We start from the raw sequence: 19,605 nt of genomic DNA on the forward strand, positions 1-19,605 counted from the left end.
TGGAAAACAGTATGGAGATTCCTCAAAAGACTAGGAATAGACTTATCATATGACCCAGGAATCCCACTCCTGGGTGTATATCCAGAAGGAATCCTACTTCAAAAAGACACCTGCACCCTAATGTTCATAGCAGCAGTATTTACAATAGCCAAAACATGGAAACAGCCTAAATGTCCATCAACAGATGACTGGATAAAGAAGGTGTGGTATGTTTGTATAATGGAATACTACTCTGCCATAAAAAAGAATAAAATAATGCCATTTACAACAACACGGATGGACCCGGAGAATGTCATTCTAAGTGAAGTAAGGCAGAAAGAGAAAGAAAAATACCATATGAGATCGCTCATATGTGGAATCTAAAAAAAACCAAAACATAAATACAAAAGAGAAACAGACTCATAGAAAGAATACAAACGTGGTTGTCAGGGGGGTGGGGGGGTGGGAAGGGACAGACTGAGAGTTCAAAATGTAGGATAGATAAACAAGATTATACTGTATAGCACAGGGAAATATATACAAGATCTTGTGGTAGCTCACAGCAAAAAAAAAATGGGACAATGAATATATGTACGTTCATGTGTAACTGAAAAATTGTGCTCTTCACTGGAATTTGACACAACATTGTAAAATGACTATAACTCAGTTTAAAAAGTTAAAAAAAAAAAAAAACCCAAAACACAAACCTTTGGGCTCTGGGCCTTCTTTCAGACCACTTAGTGCTTTTTGCCTCAGTTGTCTCACCTGCAAAGTGGTGGCCATGGTAACACCACTTCATTGGGTTGTGCTATGATGCCACACAGTTGATGTGGAGCAGAACCTCACGTGTACTTAGCTCTATGGAAGCATTGGCTGTGGTTCTTGAGACAAGGAAGGCACAGAATGAGTGCCTGGTACTGAAGATTTTGGGACTCAAAGATGAGTAGTGGGCACCCCTTGATCCTGCAAAGGCTGGTCTGAAAGTCATAAAAGGTGATTTAAACAACCTGATTTAAAAATGGGCCAAGACCTGAACAGACATCTCACCAAAGAAAATATACAAGTGGCAAACAAGCATATGGAAAGCTGCTCCACATCATATGTCATCGGGGAGATGCAGATTAAAACAACAGTGAGATTCCACTATACACCCATGAGAATGGCCAAAAACCAGAACACTGACAGCACCAGATGGCTGGCAAGGATGTGAAGCAACAGGAACTCTTTTCCGTTGCTACTGGGAATGCAAAATGGAACAGTCACTTGGAAGTTTCTTGCAAAACAAAACATGCCCTTGATCTGGCAGTTGTGCTCCTTGGTATTTGTTCAAATGAGATAAGAATTTGTCCACGCTGAAACTTGCACATGGATATTCATAGCAGCTTTGTTCAGACTTGCCAAAACTTGAAAGCAACCAAGATGTCCTTCCTTAGGTGATGGATAAATAAACTGAGGTCCATTCAGACAGTGGAATATTATTCAGCACTATACAGAAATGAGGTATCAAGCCACAAAAAGACATGTAGGAAACTCAAATGCATATCACTAAGTGAAAGGAACCCATCTGAGAAGGCTACATACTGTATGATCCCAACTGTACGGCATTCTTAAAAAGCCAAAACTATGGAGACAGTAAAGAAATCCGTGGTTGCTAGGGGTTTGGGTGGAGGCTGGGGTAGGAATGAATAGGTGGAGCACAGATTTTTTTAGGATACTGAAGATACCTTGTGTGATACTATAATTATGCGTATATGTCATTATCCCTTCGTCCAAACCCACAGAAAGTACAACACCAAGAGTGAATCCTAGTGTAAACCATGGACGCTGTCTGACAATAATGTTTCATTGTAGGCTCATTACTTGTGACACCTGTGCACCGGTGGGGATGTTGATGGTGGGGGAGGCTGTGTTGTGGGGGGCAGAGGGTGTATAGGAACCTCTGTACCTTTCTTTTAATTTTGTTGTTAACCTAAATCCCCTCCAAAAAGTAAAATCTTTTTTTTGTAAATAAAAAATTTTAATGCAACTTTTTAATTTAAAAAATGTACCCTTTGAAATTTGTCTGAAAGCACCTTGTTCTATATATAGAGGGTGAAACGCATGTCTCACATGCTCTTGTCACATAAAGATTTTCTGTTCCCCTGTGATGTGTGGGAACAGTTTAAGTAGATTTTAAAACTGAAATTTGAAATCTTGGATACATACTGTGTAAGGAGAAAAGGCCGCTGAATTCTAGGGTATCTATTCTGTTAGGAAAACATACCTGACTTGCCGGATGCAGGGTTGCTTGTAATTCTGGAGGTAACATTTTTCTTGGAACTGATTTTTTTTTTTTGCAAACTGAGGTCTTTTCTTGGGATTATTGCTCTTTCTCTTGCATCCCATTTAATTCATTATGTTTTCTCCAGTGATCGCTCATTAGAACATGCTGTCTTTTGAAGTTCATATTAAAACAACCCCGAATCATGATGAATGGGCTAGGATATCATATAAGTCAGGGCATAATGGACTATGGGGTGCTCCATTTTAGTGCGATTAATTATTCTGTGCTCGCTAATGAATAACACATAAATTAGCACAATCAAGATGCATATATCATAAGAAAACCGTGTGACCAAAAAATGGGACTTAGTAAAGTCAGACTGGGAAAAGCACGTATCTCTGGTCATTCTTTTTTCCTGCTTAGATTTCCTGCACTGCAGATGACATTCAGCTAAAGTTTCTCCTGAGGCTTCCAGCCTGTACGTGTGTATCAAGGTGTGTCGGCTTTGCTTTAATATTAGAAAAAGTACTTCTAGGGTTTATTCGGTGTATTCCAAAACGTGTCACTAACATACTCTGTAGGAATGCAAATAGAAATAGTAGTTTTCATTTATGGGGCATTGTATGTCGTTTTCTAAGTCGACATTTTTTTAAATGGTTGTAGTGACAATAACAACAGAATTCAGTTTCTCTTATCTGGCGACATATTCTCTCCGGCTACTCTTGATGCTTGTGAGTAATTAGCTTGATCATTTAAAAATAAATCTTTCACCTCTGCTGGCCAGTGTGTCAGAAACCAGGCTGTAACGTGCCTCACGGGGACTGCCTACTGGGAACCACAGATCACGCCCTTCAAGCTTCACACCTGTCAGGCGTCTGTTTTGAGAAATAGGGGAATTTCTGAGTGCCTTTAGAGTCCGTTTTGCTTTTGTTTCCTCACTGTCATCCCAGACAATAAGTAACATCTTACTCCAGTTGTGTTTTAGGAAGATGCCTGGAGACAGAGGTGAGGCCGAGGCAGAGTGGAGGCCAGCTAGGCCTGGATGGTGTTGGGTGCCGTTGTCTTGGGCAGTCCCTTCCCAGGCTCAGGAGCAGACATGCACTTGACTGGGTGGGAAATTATACATGCACACACACAGACATCCAAAGATTGACTTACTGCTTGATCAAGAGGGTTGTCTTTCTCAATAACTGCAGTGCTACGAGTACTCGCATGGCGAGCAGTGTGGAGGTTCGGTATGACTGTGTGGTGGCTTATTTAAGCGGCCTGTTGTGTACCTGCAGAGCCAGCTAGGTAGTCAGAGCGTACGTAAGTGGTAACGTGGAGGGAAGGGAGCAACACCAGGAGTGGGATTTCGTAAAGTCCCGTGCAGTGAAGAAAGACGAATTGTCCCCCCTTGGCGTCGAGGTTCCCCAGCTTCAGCGAGGCTCAGAGTCACTTGGAAGACTTGTTAAAACACAGCTCGCCGTGCCCTGCAGGTCTGGGGTAAGACCCGGGATTTGTGTGTCTAAGAAGCTTCTGGTGATGGTCCCTGGGCCCCACTTTGAGGACCACTGCTTTAGAGTTATCTAGGATCTGGGGCTTCTCTCCAGTGCCTTCCTCTGCTTGATGACACAGGCCACGTTTTAGCACCGAAACTTGACATTCTCCGCCTCCTGGCCCCAGCGTTGTTCTTCTGACCAACCTTCCTTTGTTCAGGGTTACGTAACATTTATTAAGATTTAGCTTGTGAATCCTACCTAATAAAACTGAAAAAGGAGAGGAAAAAGAAGAAGATTTAGCTTGTGAAGTAGGCTTCCTCAGCGGGCATGTCATTGAGGACACGCTCGGTTTCAGTATGGCCGTTAGTCAAGGAGAGGACAGGAGTTGTGGTCGGCCGCCGTCTCTTTGAAAGATGGGTTTGGGCTCCAGCTTGTTGATGGGGAAAGATTCCATCAGTGCTCCCTCTGAGCCTAGGAGTTCAGGAGCAAGACTCCGTAATGGCCACTTCAGAGAGCAGCGGTCATTAGCAGTCAAGGTCCAGTTACGGAATGGTGGAGAGTGTAAAGTTGAGGGTCTGGACACAGGGCAGAAAGAGCACCGTCTAAGAACAGGTTGGTTCCCCCGGCGGTGGGGGAGGGTGGGGGGCACCGATTCTGGACGTGGCCACGTCATCTCATTGTGCCTGTGTGCTGGTTATTTAAGCAGCCTGTTTCCACCAAAAGCTGAACTTACTTGATCTTACCAAGTCTACATTATGGTTAACACTTGTCTCCTTATGATGGAAACATATGCTCAAGATATAAGCACTTTATGTGAAACACAGGGGACTAGTCATCACTGGCAAGATGGAGAGACAGATGGGTTGTGAGACCCGTTGCTCTGACATGCTGGGAGGTGACACGGAGGCCACAGTTAAGGAGCAAACACTGATAGTGATTTTTTAAAGCAAATGGGAAAAAAAATGCATGAATATATTGAGGCAGAGATTTCTTAGTTGGGCTGTAGGTTGGGGTATGGTTGAAACAACATAGCATATGATATATTTTTAGTCACTGTTACAGGATGAATTAAGTCCCCCCAAATCCATATGTTGATTCCTAACCCCCAGAACCTCAGAAAAATGACCTTATGCAGAAATAGAGTTGTTGGGGATATAATTAGTTAAGAGGAGGTCATACTTCAGTGGGGTAAGCCCCTAACTCGATACGATGGGTATACCTATAAAAAGGGGAAATTTGGACACAGACAGACATAGATGAGGACACAGCTGGAAGGTATGTGGAGACTGGATTTGCTGCTGTTGTTCCTGAATTGAACTTGGGTCCTCACCGCTGCCCTGCGACAAAGCTAATCTACTGATGTTGGGTTGGGATGAAGGACAGTATAGCGTTTAGTTTACTGCATCTTCCCTCCCAACCCGTCCGTCACTTCGGCACCAGCCAAGGGGAACTGGCACCTCATGCTAAAGAGACCGGACTTCTGATGGCTTCCAGGGAAGGGTTTGTAAAGGCATCATGTTGGGTGAGGGTTGCAGGGCGCATGACTTGCTCCTGATTGATGGTGGGGAGGCAGCTGGGTGGTGTTTCTGGAATCTTAACCATCAACAAGTGTCCGATGGCTAGATACATCCCTTGAGGAGGAACTAGGACTCTGCTTTACCACTGAACGGTTGTTTAAGCTTCAGCACTTTTCTTCCTTGTCTGCTTTTCCTTTGTTCCTGCCTTCCCTCACTTCCTTAATTAGTTAACTCCTGTGTCCGCTCTTTAGAACTCAGAGAAGGCCCAGGAGACTAAAACCTTTTTGTACAAACAAGAAATGGGGTACACAGAGGGGCTTTTGTACCCAGGAGGGCCCCACAGGGTCCTGCTTGGTTTCTGTCCCCCCTTTTCTTTGATACCCCTCAATTTTTTTAACATTTTTTATTGATTTATAATCATTTTACAATGTTGTGTCAAATTCCAGTGTTCAGGACAATTTTTCAGTCATACATGGTCATATACACCCTCATTCTCACATTTTTTTCTCTGTGAGCTACCATAAGATTTTGTGTATATTTCCCTGTGCTATACAGTATAATCTTGTTTATCTCTTCTACAATTTTGAAATCCCAGTCTATCCCTTTCCACCCTCCACCCCCCTGGCAACCACAAGTCTGTATTCTATGTCTATGAGTCTATTTCTGTCTTGTATTTACGCTTTTTGTTTGTTTTTGTTTTTGTTTTTTAGATTCCACATATGAGCGATCTCATATGGTATTTTTCTTTCTCTTTCTGGCTTACTTCACTTAGAATGACATTCTCCAGGAGCATCCATGTTGCTGCAAATGGCGTTATGTTGTCGGTTTTTATGGCTGAATAGTATTCCATTGCATAAATATACCACCTCTTCTTTATCCAGTCACCTGTTGATGGACATTTAGGCTGTTTCCATGTCTTGGCTATTGTAAATAGTGCTGCTATGAAATTGCGGTGCAGGTGTCATCCTGAAGTACGGTTCCTTCTCGATATAAGCCCAGGAGTGGGATTCCTGGGTCATATGGTAAGTCTATTCCTAGTCTTTTGAGGAATCTCCATACTGTTTTCCACAGTGGCTGCACCAAACTGCATTCCCACCAGCAGTGTAGGAGGGTTCCCCGTTCTCCACAGCCTCTCCAGCATTTGTCTTTTGTGGATTTTTGAATGACGGCCATTCTGACTGGTGTGAGGTGATACCTCATTGTAGTTTTGATTTGCATTTCTCTGATAATTAGTGATATTGAGCATTTTTTCATGTGCCTATTGATCATTTGTACGTCTTCCTTGGAGAATTGCTTGTTTAGATTTTCTGCCCATTTTTGGATTGGGTTGTTTATTTTTTTTCTTATTGAGTCGCATGAGCTGCTTATATATTCTGGAGATCAAGCCTTTGTCGGTTTCATTTGCAAAAATTTTCTCCCATTCCGTAGGTTGTCGTTTTGTTTTACTTATGGTTTCCTTTGCTGTGCAGAAGCTTGTAAGTTTCATTAGGTCCCATTTATTCATTCTTGCTTTTATTTCTTCTAGGAGAAAATTTTTGAAATGCATGTCAGATAATGTTTTGCCTATGTTTTCCTCTAGGATGTTTATTGTATCTTGTCTTATGTTTAAGTCTTTGATCCATTTTGGGTTGATTTTTGTGTATGGTGTAAGGGAGTGTTCTAGCTTCATTGCTTTACATGCTGCTGTCCAGTTTTCCCAACACCATTTGCTGAAGAGACTGTCTTTATTCCATTGTATATTGTTGCCTCGTTTGTGGAAGATTAGTTGACCAAAAGTTTGTGGGTTCATTTCTGGGCTCTCTATCCTGTTCCATTGGTCTATATGTTTTTGTACCAAAACCATGCTGTCTTGATGACTGTACTCTATAGTATTGTCTGAAGTCTGGGAGAGTTATTCCTCCAGCCTCTTTCTTTCTCTTCGGTAATGCTTTGGCAATTCTAGGTCTTTGATGGTTCCATATAAATTTTATTATGATTTGTTCTAGTTCTGTGATATATGTCCTGTGTGATTTTGATAGGTACAGGGCGGGACAGGAAAGGGAATACAATTTTGGGTAGAGAGGTTAATCTTAAACTTGGCAGAGGAACTTGACTTTAGGGTGACTCAGTTTTACCATAAGCCAAAGAACTTCTGGAAAATAAGAGAAAGGCCTGGACCACATTCCCTGCAGAGCCTTCAGAGAGAGTATGGCCCTGCTGAAACTTTGATCTCAGATCTCTAGCCTCCAGGACTGTGGGACAGTAGTTTCTGTTGATTAAGCCACCTAGTTTGTGGTACTGTATTGCAGCAGTACTAGGAATCCTATTGTCACTGTATTTCATTTTGAATTTTAAATAATATTAAGGAGAGTGTGGTACTGTGTATATTCTCTTTGTCCACAGTTCCTGGCTCACAGCTCTTAAAATGCGTGCAATTTCCTGTGATAGGAGTGATAAAGGTGTATTTTGTGATATTAATGAGGTGACTTTTGGAGAGCCCCTGGATAACCTATGGATGGGGGCTGGTTGCTAGTCAAACCAACCACGTGATTAGAGGGTTAGAACTTTCAACCTCACAGCGGATGCCCCTGGGAGGGGAGGGAAGGGGAGCCAGAGGTTGGAGCAGTCGCCAACAACCCGTGATGAATTTCGCCTGTGTAACGAAGTGTCTATAAAAACCCCAAGGTCGGGATCCAGAGAGCTTCTGGTTGGGTGGCTCTGTGGACCGCTGTGCTTGGAGGGAGCTCGGGAGCTGCCTGCCCTTTCCCCACGCGCTGCCCTCTGCGTCTCTTCCGTTTGGCTGTTCCTGAGTCACATCCTTTTATAGTAAATCAGGGATCCAGCAAGAAACATGTTTCTCTGAATTCTGTGAGTTGCTTTAACAAATTAATTGAATCCGAGGGAGGGTCATGGGAATCTCTGACGTGTAGCCAGTCGGTCAGAAGTACAAGTCACAGCTGGGATTTGCAAGTGGTCTTTAAAGTCCAAGGATGCGATCGTTGGAACCTCCAGTCTGTAGTTCGTTGGTCAGAAGCACAGGTGGTAACCTGGGATTGCCATTGGCATCTGAAGGCCAGGGGAGGCTCGTGTGACTGAGCCCTCAACCTGTGGGATTTGGTGCTACCTCGGGGTAGACGGTGTCAGAATTGAGTCACCCTGTTAGTGTGCAAGAATGACTTGATGGTGTGGGGAAGCCATCCCCGCCTCCACCAACACACACGTTGGAATTGGGTCAGGAACCCCAAAGAAATAGTATTTGGTGTTACTGGATTTTCATGTTCCCCAAAATGGTGTTACGGGTAATGGCTTTCAGTTAGTGCAGCCCTGCAGCAAAGCACTGTGGCGATCCTGTGCTTTCCTTAGACAGGGTGCCTTTAGAAAGACTCGAAAGAATAAGTTATTTCTAAGACTGATCTTACTCCCAAGCAACTGAAGATCATTTTCTTTACCATTAAATCAGAACTTAACGAGGGCTCTTAGAATTCTGCCTTCTCCACGGTTAATCACTCACTTGAGCCACGCAGGACTCCTGAGCTCTCTGTTAACTTCTTCTAAATTATTAAGTCACTCTTTGCGTGCAGAGCACTGTTGTTAATGGGTTTTGCGTCTTGCCAGCTAGACAGCAGCCTTGACTTCAGATGATAACAGGGGTCTTCGTAACCATCTCTGTGATGATCTTGTAAAAATACTCTTCTTCGCATGTTGGAAAAGAAGAAATTAATTTTTCTAAGAGCTCACCATTTATGTTGGAGAAATAGCCTGGGATTGTGAAGTAGGATCTTTTGATTCCATGTGAGGTGTGCTATCTATTAAAATATTTTAATTTGAATCAACAACTTGTTGCATATTTCTAGGCTTCCTGTGCTCCATTGCATCTATAAAGACAGGATGTGGACGTGAATCTCCATTAACTGTCACAGTTCTCATGATCTAGGATTTTCCTCAGCATCCGGTGTTGCCAGGATTGCCAATGGCTGTCACGTGTTATTCAGATCCATGGTAATGAGTGACTGACGTGGTCAGAAAGTCCTAGGCATGGTGGTTCTGAGGTCTGGTGCTCTCCCTGGGTGCTGACATCTTCCCTCCTGACCCGTCTGTCACTTTCCTTTCTCAGACGAGAGGGAGCGTTTTTCAGAAAGTTCCCCCTTTCATGTTCACTTCCAAGATGTGGGTTATTTGCGTCCTTATCTTGGTCCCCTCCTTGAGTATCATGAGGTCGAAGAACATCTATGTGGTCTTCCCTCTCAGTACTCATACAGGGTGCATCCTGTCTCGTGTCTTTCTCATCTGGCTTCGACCTTTTTTGCAGGCATTGTGAATGTTTTGGAGAGAGTCATTAGAGGGTTTGGTTAATTAGAGAATCAAATCTTAGCTGGCAGAAGGTCTGAAAGTTAGTAACTGCTCACTCCTTTGATCTTTAATGGATTTGAGAGGTTTGGGTAGGAATTCGGGGATGGAAAAGTTGACGAGACAGGGTGACGTGTTACTGGGGCACTGTAACTTCTTTCCTTTGGAAAGTTCCTTGTATTATAAGACAGTGACATGTCATTAACCAGTTATGTTTGTCTTGTTCTCAGCAAGAGGATGGATTATATGCCCCTCAAAGGTCTTCTCTGATGCATGATTATATGGTAGCATCTGAGTCAGGATTCTGCAGTTTACAAACACTTTGAGTGGATATTTGGAATCATGTTTTGAGTCCCTTGTCCTGGTTGTATTTAGAGAACAGGCTTGGCCCTAGTTAAATAGATCTTATACTTCCACAGAGAAGGATTGACAGAAATGTCCACTGATGCAAATGGCTTGCACAAAGGGCCACTGTATTAGTAATGCTGCAGGAGATCTCAGAACTCTGGAATCCTCCGTGGCTCATGTGACTAATTGTGGAGAGTCAGAATTCTAAGAGCCCTCAATAAGTCTTGATATACTACTAATAAATCCATTTTCAATCAATTATGAATAAGAGCTTTAGTACACTACCCTTCCCAGGTAGGACAAGATTGAATCCCGTTGCAGCTCAGACATCTTGTGAGGTCATTGTTTCAGTAGCTGGCTGCATCCTTTGAGTTTCTGCTAAAATTTCTCATAATTTTCTGTTTTGTTTGTGGATGAGATATCCTGCAATAAAAAATACAACAGCTGCAAGAACAACAACAATTAAGGAAAGAAAACCCTGGGAAGACTGCTAAACATCACTAGTCATTTAAGTTGCTTAAAGTGGACTGCAGAGAGTTGTGCATTTGTGGCACATGGCACCCCATCTTCCCAGAGAATCGTAGTAGAGGCTGCAATTAAGACTTGTGTAAAGTTATGTTTTTTAAAATTGCTTTTCTGCGTTGCTCTTGCATTTTTCTCTGCTTCGATCATGATTTTAATTCTTCATGGGAACTTTGGCATGTTTTATAAAAAAAAGTTTCTACTGTTCCTTTCAGTTGTTCGGTACACAGCCCCACACTAAAGTTGCTTTCAAAAGCACAGATGAAAATGGCCGACAATAACAAGTTGAAACATACTGGAACAATAATACGTTCTTTGGTGATTATGCTCAAAAGACGACGATTCTCTTAGTTTTAGGAAAAATGGATCAACCTGAAGTGAAACTGTAGTGCATCCTGAACTTGATTGAAAAAGGGCTTGTTGGAACTTGAAACGAGGAGCTGTGTGCTTGGGCTGAAATACCGACCTGCTCGCCAACTGTTTCATGTGTGTCCACTGTCACTTCCGCCCGGGAAGGGCACACTTCCATGTGGCTCTCCCACCCTGCACCATGTGCTTAATTTCTTCAACACCCTCATCTGTTTTGAGAAGTCTGCCTCCTATCTACCACTTGCCATTATTGAAACTTAGCTTTTTCCAAAAGCCTTTCAGTTGAGAAGGCTCACTCCTGGTCCACTCTAGGGTGGGGCAGGGGGCGGTGAAGGACGTAGCATGGGGGAGTGAAGGGCATAGCGTGGGGCAGGAGGAGGAGTGGGGCTGCCCTGCGGTAGCCACCACGGCCACAGCGGACCCCACTGCACACTCGGGAGCTGGGATGCCTTGAAGGTTACCCTGAATGGGACAGGGGGTTGAACCTTTGTACCCCAGCATCAGCCAGTCATTGGATATACGCTTCTTGCTAAAGAAACGTGGCCTTGGGTTAGCTCTCTGCAACCAAGTACAACTTCTAGGGGCGGGGGGCAGGAAGAGGGAGTTTGGATGTGAACCGTCAGCTCTCACACTCTCAGTAGCCGGGACAGTGTGCATTTCAGTGATGGGGATCGGGCGGTACACAGCAGTATTCACTACAATTACCCTTTTATTTTGTATAACAAAGTTCTCTGACTTCGGGGTTGATCCATTTCCAACCATTGGCACACCTTGGACCTGTCAGCCACCAGAACTCCAGTCTCTGACACTTTTTAAATGCTGCTTTTCCACACTGAGCACAAATACCTACCGTTTGTGTGCTTTATTTACTTTCCGCAGCTGCTCTTGTGTCTTTCACCACAAGAGCTTCATTCCGTAACCCCTCGAAGTTCAGACAGTCTGTTGCCCAGTGCTGAGCATGTGTGCCGCACTGTAAGAAACATTTGGGGCACCTCCTAGTCTACAGATTCCAGGGTCAGGTCTAGATCTCCTTGAGTTGGTCCCTGAAAACATCCACGTCTAACAGATTTCCCAGCTGGCTGTTGAACCAGGAGGTTAGGAAGTCCTGTTACATTGGCCCTTCTTTTAATTTCCTGCCAAGTCCTGTCTAGAGCCCAGGATGCATCATTTTAATCTTTTTTCCCCCAAAAGTTTCAATTTCTTGCCCTTTGGCTACTCTCTAGCTATAAAGTTCTGACTAAATCCATCAACCTCTAATAGCTGCCTGGATGTCGCGTCAGTGCTGGGGACTGATGGATAGTTCAGACATTCACCCAAGGCTGAGAATGACAGGTTTGTCATCACACCATTCCATAGGGGTGTGAGGTTTCCTCTGGTGGTACCCAGCACTGACCTGACATCCAGGCAGCTGTTAGAACCTGATGGTGGTAGCATGCACAGCCATGACCACGTTCACAGGCATGAAGTGTTGACCTCTGTGTCACGGCCACTACTTGGCCAACAGTGACCGTGGCACATTCATCACAGTCGGGGTAAGACCCACTGTGACTTCCAAGACAATCAGATGGCATGTCTCCACGTGGTGTGATACCTCAGGACTTTGTTTAAGATTGTTGAGAAGCCATGTTCTAGATCCAGACAAGTGGATCCTGGTCATTAATCTTGTCTCCAGAACTCATCTCCCCTCTTACGTTCACCAGCCTTGCTTCCTTTGCTTTGTCTGTAATTACTGTGGTTTGCAGGTGTCGCTGGGATACCCAGGCTTGAGTTGGGGACCCTGTATCCAAGGTTGGACAGTATGGGCAGTTGCCATGGAGACTGAGCTGACGCTGCATAATGGAGCACAGCATCCTTGTGTCAGAAAGTGCCACCTCTGCATTTGGACACCCAGCCAAGGGACCACTGAGCTGCAGCCCCCGGCAGCTGACCAGAGTCCTCATGCCAATGGCTCTTGTGTGGTTCAGTTATAATAATTGTAGTGCAGAAGATTTGCCTTTGCCTCTGATGACGAAAACAAAATGTGCTTTTTTATGCTCAATTTTGAAGGCCTTTTAACATCTCATGTTTATGGGCAGGGACCTAATAGGCCATTTACCCCAGACTTTCGGGACCCTTTCTGTCTTTGTTCCTTATTCCATCCACTTCCTCCCCTGTGGCTCCTTCTCTTCTCTTCCCAGTCTTGTCTTTCCTACCACCCCTTAGACCCAAACAAAATGTTGGAAACAGAAACATGTGTGGCCAACTCCAGTCACCCACCTGGAGACCACCTTTCCAGCCCTTTGAAGCAGATGGTCATTCCTACACAGTGAACCCTGTACCTGTGCCCTACTAGCCTGGGCACTTTATTCCATAAGCCTTTGTTCACCTTCCAGACAAGTATGTATTGCGATTTGTGAGAGGTTCCGGGAATTGAGAGAATCCACACAATTCGCCAGCGAAGTAAAAACTTGAGAGTGATGTCTGAGCATGCCTGTCTTTATAACGTGTCTTCACCAACACTTTTTCTTGTCCCTGCCGTGAAGGAGGAGCTAGGGAGAGACGTTTCTTTCTTTTTTGTGTTTCCCGGGAACAATGCTGTGGTTGCTTAACTGACATATGTCCTCTATTGCTCATGCTTCCTGTATTCTGTAATACATGTCATTTACTAATTTTTAGTTATTGCGTTTAATGCTCCCTCTAAACCTACCTATGTTTGAATGTATTTCTGCGCAAGTCACTTACTCAGTCTTGACGTCTTCCAGGGCCTTATGTGATTTTGTGGAAAGTGCACAATTTACCAGAGTTTTCTCCCGAAATAAATTTTAACACCAGATCTGGTTTAATGAAAACATCCAAAATCATAGCTGTGACAAGAATGAATTCATGATGAGCACATCCTCTTGGCGGAGATTACAGTTGGAAGACTATAGCTTGAAATGTGCTTGGAGAAGCCAGGACCTGTGGCTCTCTCGGGGGCCCCGTCATTCCGTTGGGACAGTAAGTAGCAAGACTTCTGTCCTGATGTAGGGCTGTCCCACGTACAGAATTCATAAGCATATTCCTTGTTAAAACTCATAGTAAAGTGTTAATAAAACGTTACGTTTTCCCATATGGCATAGTCTAGAGCTTGCTGTTCTATAAACTTTCTTTCAGTGACTTTATCTACATCTATAAAAAGATAATTAGCACGATTCCTTCGTAAATAATTTGTACTCAATTCTGAAGACAGGTTTTTGTTCAGTTTTTAATATTCTCATGTGGAATCTCTCAGACATTTACTCTGTAGGAAACCCAGTGATGAAGCTGTTTCCTACGAGCTCTACCCAGCGAGGATGAACCATTTGTTCAGCTCTGTCTGTTTCTTTCGTTCTTTTCAGCTCCTCATGGTCTCATGATTAAAGTTTAAATTCTTTTGTACGACTCCCTATTCAATTCACTTATTTATTCAGTCATATTTATTACGGTCACAGTGCTGAGCGGGAGATACAGACAGACTCTGTCTTCAAGGAGGTCACAGGCGACAGGGAATAGGGACGGGGTGATAATTATTAAATAAAAACACAAATACATGTATATCTGGTGACTGTGCGAGAATGCTTTGGAAGAGAAGTGCAGGGAGCCACATGAGCGTGCACAGCAGGGGAGCTGTTATCAGCAGGCTGTGGGGTTCAGGGAAGGCTTCCTGGAAGAAGGCATTTGCAGTGACCTGAAAAATGCAGGGGAGGTGACTTGCAGAGGGCACCAGTTGTGGGTGGAAGGACAGCACTTATAAAGGTTCTCATTCCCGGGCAAGCTGCCAGCTGTGAAGAAGTGAAGCAGAGAATGTGACCAGAGCCTGCATTCCAGTGGCAGGGCCGGTCGGGAGGGCTGGGTGTCTGCACAGGTGGATTTGTGTGGCCATATACCGTTTCCCTGTAGAACTGAGTTCGACGTCAGATATTTGTAGAGTCCAGAGGGAAGATTTAGGGGCGAGGTTAATGAAAAGGCTGTTTATTTTCTGAGGATGAACCACACATTTGAAATCTTATTCATAAACAGCAAATATAAACATATAGCTTTTCCACCCCCTTTTACATAGAACTTGTTTTAGAGCAGTTTTAGGTTCATAGCCAAATTGAGCAGAAAATACAAAGAGTTTCCATAACCCTCTGCCCTCACACATGCACAGTCTCCCCCATTATCAGCGTCCCTTCCTAGTGGTCCACTGTCTGCAGCATCCTTTCCTAATGGTCCATTGGCTGCAGTATCCCTTCCTAATGGTCCATTGGCTGCAGCATCCTTTCCTAATGGTCCACTGTCTGCAGCATCCCTTCCTAATGGTCCGTTGGCTACAGCATCCCTTCCTAGTGGTCCACTGGCTGCACTGATGAACCTTCACTGACACGTGGTAATCACCCCATGCCCATTGTCTGCATCAGGTTTCATTCTTATACATCCTCTGGGTTTGGACAAGTATGTAATGACATATCCACTATGACAGTATCAGACAGAGTTGATTCACTGCCTTAAACGTCCTCTGTGCTCTGCCTGTCCACCTCTCCCTCCCCGCAACCACTGGTCCTTCTACTGTCTCCATAGTTTTGCCTTTTCTAGAATGCCATAGAGTTGGAATCATACAATATGTAGCCTTGGCTTTTTCCTCTTAGTAATATGCGCTTAAGTTTCCTGAGAAATAATTTGGATGAATGTATGGTTGTGATGACTGAAATCAACTCTTTTATTCCACAATTCCAAAGTAATAGGAAAATATTCTGGTTTAAAATGAACTCCTGAACTTTAATCCATGCCTTCATTTTAAAAATCTTTCATGTAACATGAAAACAATCATTGATTAAGAGTCACAGCTAATTATTTGTGGTTTCATAGGGTTGATTTGTAAAATTTAGGTTTGTTGTGGGTTTTCTGGACCAGTTTTAGGTCACATGTTCTGTCCTGCTGTTGGACACAACATATTCTTGTTCAACGTTGTGTTTCCGAAACTGCAGACTGGTTAGTTAGTCCTTGTGGCTGTTCCATACCATCACCTGCTTATTTTTTTATTTTTTTAAAGTAAATTTGGAGTGCGGAGGGTATAGTTCAGTGGTTGAGAACGTGTTTAGCATGCATGAGATCCTGGGTTCAATCCCCAGGTCCTCCATTAAAAAAAAAAAACAACAGTAAAATCTGTTCTAATTTTTTTTTTTTTGCTTTTCAGATGGTTATATGTAGATAACTAATATTCATCTGTCTTTATCCTTCCCTTGTGGGTTGTCTTTGAGTGAAGTGTTTTCTTTACTTGAAGCTTTTGAAGAATTATTTTTCTTTAAGGAAAAAAATCAAAAGACTAGAAATGGAGAGATTTTGAAAACGTCATTGAAATAGTGTCTGGGTGCAGTTATTGAACTTATATAAACTCTTTGAAAGTTGGATTGACTGGCATTCATGTTTGATCTGGTTAAACCAATAAAATACAGGATGTAATCTTTCTATAATTACAAAAGTCCCGCTGTCTGAGCCTACCTGGAGGTTACAATGATGATTCAAGAGGCAAACATCTTTCATGCCTAATGTACTTTGTCTCTTTATTTTGCTGGCGTTAAGCCAGAGCGAGACTTTATTGCACATACTATGTATTTTATTTTTGTTGTCAAGTGACTTAACTGGTGAAGGCTATTGTCATCTGACCAAAAACTTCCCCCAGGCGAGATGTTGAAACGTACTGGATTCTTGTATTTTTCCATGGCTCTCCTGCTCAAAGAGCATTCCAGGTGAGCAACATAGGTGGTTGGTGCAATGTGCATGCACACCTGGCCGAAACACAGTGGCCGGAGTTAATCGGGGGTTTACAGACATCTTTGGGGCCAACAGGCCGGGTTCTTAGAAGTCCTTTGTAGAGATAAATCAGATTGCAGAGAGATGCTGATTGACAAAAGCAAAAGCAGAGAAAGAACAAAACCTTGACATTCGGGGGATTGTTTTAAAAAAAAAATAGGAAACCCCGACCTCAAAAAGGAAATAGAGACAAATTTGGGAAAACATGTGTGTGTGTGTGTGTGTGTGTGTGTGTGTAGAAATTTCTGCATAGGGAAAACTCCATGAGTAAATTCAAAGACAAATGATGCACTGGAAAAATTTTACAGCACCAGTTACAGACCAAATGACTATGAAACCTGATTGGTGCTAACAGCTGCTACAATTGCTAAGAAAAGGGTTAACAATCCAAAATAGAGATGATAAAATGCATAGACAGTTCACTGGGAAGGAAGTACAGGTGGCCAATCAAACACGGTTACAGCGCAGATACTACCATTGCCCCTCAGCCGCTGGCAAACGCAGGAAGACGGCCACGAGCCGGGGGAAAAAGCATGACCCTCACCCCCACCCCCACCGCTCCTTTGAGCCGCACTGATAAGATTGAGCCGGTTGAGTGCCACACAGAAGAGCTGGGAGATTTTCAGTCCGGGAATCCCCTCTACTCCTCAGAATATTAATAATGGCAAATGCAGTAACATCAAAAACCACAATGGCCTTTTTTTTTTTTTTTTCACATCTAACTCTGTGCCAAACATTTTCCTAAATACTTTACATGGATTATCTTTTTAATCTTCCCAAGCAAGCTCTGGCATACTATCTTCAGTAATAAAAGCAGAAATGATTACAATCATAATCATCTCACAAGCCTGCTTGCTGTTGTCCCAAAGACTTCTTTCTAAGGACAGTTTTTCATTTTATGATTAATGGGAAATTTTGCTTTAAATGAAATTGCTTTGGTTGTGGAAATGCAGTGGTATTAATTCCCAGTAAAATGTAAACAGCAGACAGGCTTCGTGGGTATTGGTTTCTCCATGGTGGGGAGGGTGTCTGAGCAGGACGGGGAGCTCTGTGATTCAGGGTGGGGTGGACAGGAGCGTTTGCACTTGCTGGGTCACCGAAGGCAGGCTTCGCTGCATTCGCTGTTTTTGCTGTTGAGGTTTGGCCATTTTATCTACCAAGGAAACAAAAGGCAGTTACCCAAGGTGTGCCTTGTACAGAGCTGCTCACATCTCCCATCCTCTGTTTTTCTTTTTAACTCCCTGACATTTACTAAATTAAAAAAAAAAAAAAAAGATTTCCAATGATAAGTCAAAATCCACTGTAAGCTGCTTTCTACCTGTTTAGCCAGTCTCCTCTCCTCGTCCCCACCCCAGCCCGTGCTCCAGATGTGCTGTTTCCTGAGCTTACAGTGTTCAGGGTGGTCTGGACCAATTCCTGCTCTCCTTCCACGATTATAAATCTGGACCTGCCTTTGAAGCCCACGGTCACTCTCGCCCATTGTGTCCCTTGTTGTCCCTCGTTGTGGTGCTGACGGCTGAGTTAACCAGTAGCTCCGGGGTGTGCACATTTCCATCGCCTTCTTTGACTCCCAGTTTCTTAGTGTAAAGTGGGTGCACGAAGCTTGTGTCATATGTGGGATGACTGAGGGGTGAGTGTGTCACACAGCACGGCAAGTGCCTGCTACCTACACGTGGTCAGTCATACAACCTTTGGATGTTGATTGGTAATAATCTTGTCAAAGGCATATGAGCCCATTAGTCGTATTCTTGTTGACCACTCTTGTGGGACAGTCCGCAGGTGCCACGCCTGCTTTTGCTGCCCCAGTCACCCTGGCGTGGCCTTTGCTGGAGGCCATCTCTGTGACAGCCAGGAGCTGGTCCTGATGCTAGTGTGAAACTTTGAAGCAAAAAGGAAGCAGGGAAGCCTGTCACCTGGACCACACTCTATTTCAGGACCTAAGACTCAGATCAAAGAAAATATATGTATCCTGTGGGGGGAAGGGGTACAGTGCATCTCTCAGGAGCAGTGCAGCAGAGGGGGGCCTCCAGAGCTCCTGGCCATCGTCCAGGGAGAGAGAGACCTGGAAGGGAAGAGGTGGAAGCTGCCCCAGAGCAAGGAGCAGGCCCCTCTGACCTGACTCAAGGAGGCACAAGGTCCTTAACCATGACCTTGGTGAAAAAGCTCTTCGGGACCTGGCCTTTGTGACTTTTGTGTATGTGATTTATGTATCAATTAGCTTCTTATAGGAATACTTTTAAAAAGATATATTGTAGGTTGAACATTCTTTTTCCTTAACTGCAAACAAAGCTGCTGATATTCTTAAAACTGAAAGTTTATGTTAGCCACTATATATAAAAATAGATTTTAAAAAGTTTCTTGTATATAGCACAGGGAACTATGCTCAGAATCTTGTAATCGCCTTTAATGGGAAAAAAAATATGAAAACAAATATATGTATGTATATGCAAGACTGGGGCATTGTACTATACCCAGAAATTGACACATTGTAACTGACTGTACTTCAATTAAAAAAAAAAAAAAAAGAAAATGTAGGTGTTCAAACATGGGAAACGGACTACTTTATCTCATACCCAACCTCAAACTTCAAAAAAACAGGAGGCCACAACATTCAATTCTGGGGTGACGGTTTCTACTATCTCGACTAACCACCCCAGCCTTGCACAGTCTGATGTAATACATGACAACCCACCCATCACCAAAGTTTCAGTCATGGGACGACAGTTTCACGCAGAAATTCAGTACTTGGCTAATGAGTCATAGCCCTCGTACTTGGTACATGTTGAGTAAATGTCAAGCCGTGCTAAATGGTCTGCATATATTCTCCCACTGACCCCATGCAGCAGATAGTGTCATTATGTTTACAGATGGATGAACTGAGGCACAGGGCTGCTGAGTCCCTTGTCCAGAGTCACACATCCAGGGAAAGGGAAAGAGAAGCCTTTACCATGGGATCTGACTTCCAGCCTCAAACTCTTCCATTAGAAGCACATTTTCTATTTTAGGAACA

General features: G+C 43.6%; 1 protein-coding gene across 1 annotated transcript in view; it reads left to right on the forward strand.

The window, feature by feature from the left end:
• LOC105105077 (anosmin-1) overlaps positions 1-19,605 on the forward strand; it is a 170,631-nt gene that overhangs the window by 14,652 nt on the left and 136,374 nt on the right. The window lies entirely within an intron of this gene.

This window comes from Camelus dromedarius, chromosome X (assembly GCF_036321535.1).
Source record: "Camelus dromedarius isolate mCamDro1 chromosome X, mCamDro1.pat, whole genome shotgun sequence".
Lineage (NCBI taxonomy): Eukaryota > Metazoa > Chordata > Mammalia > Artiodactyla > Camelidae > Camelus > Camelus dromedarius.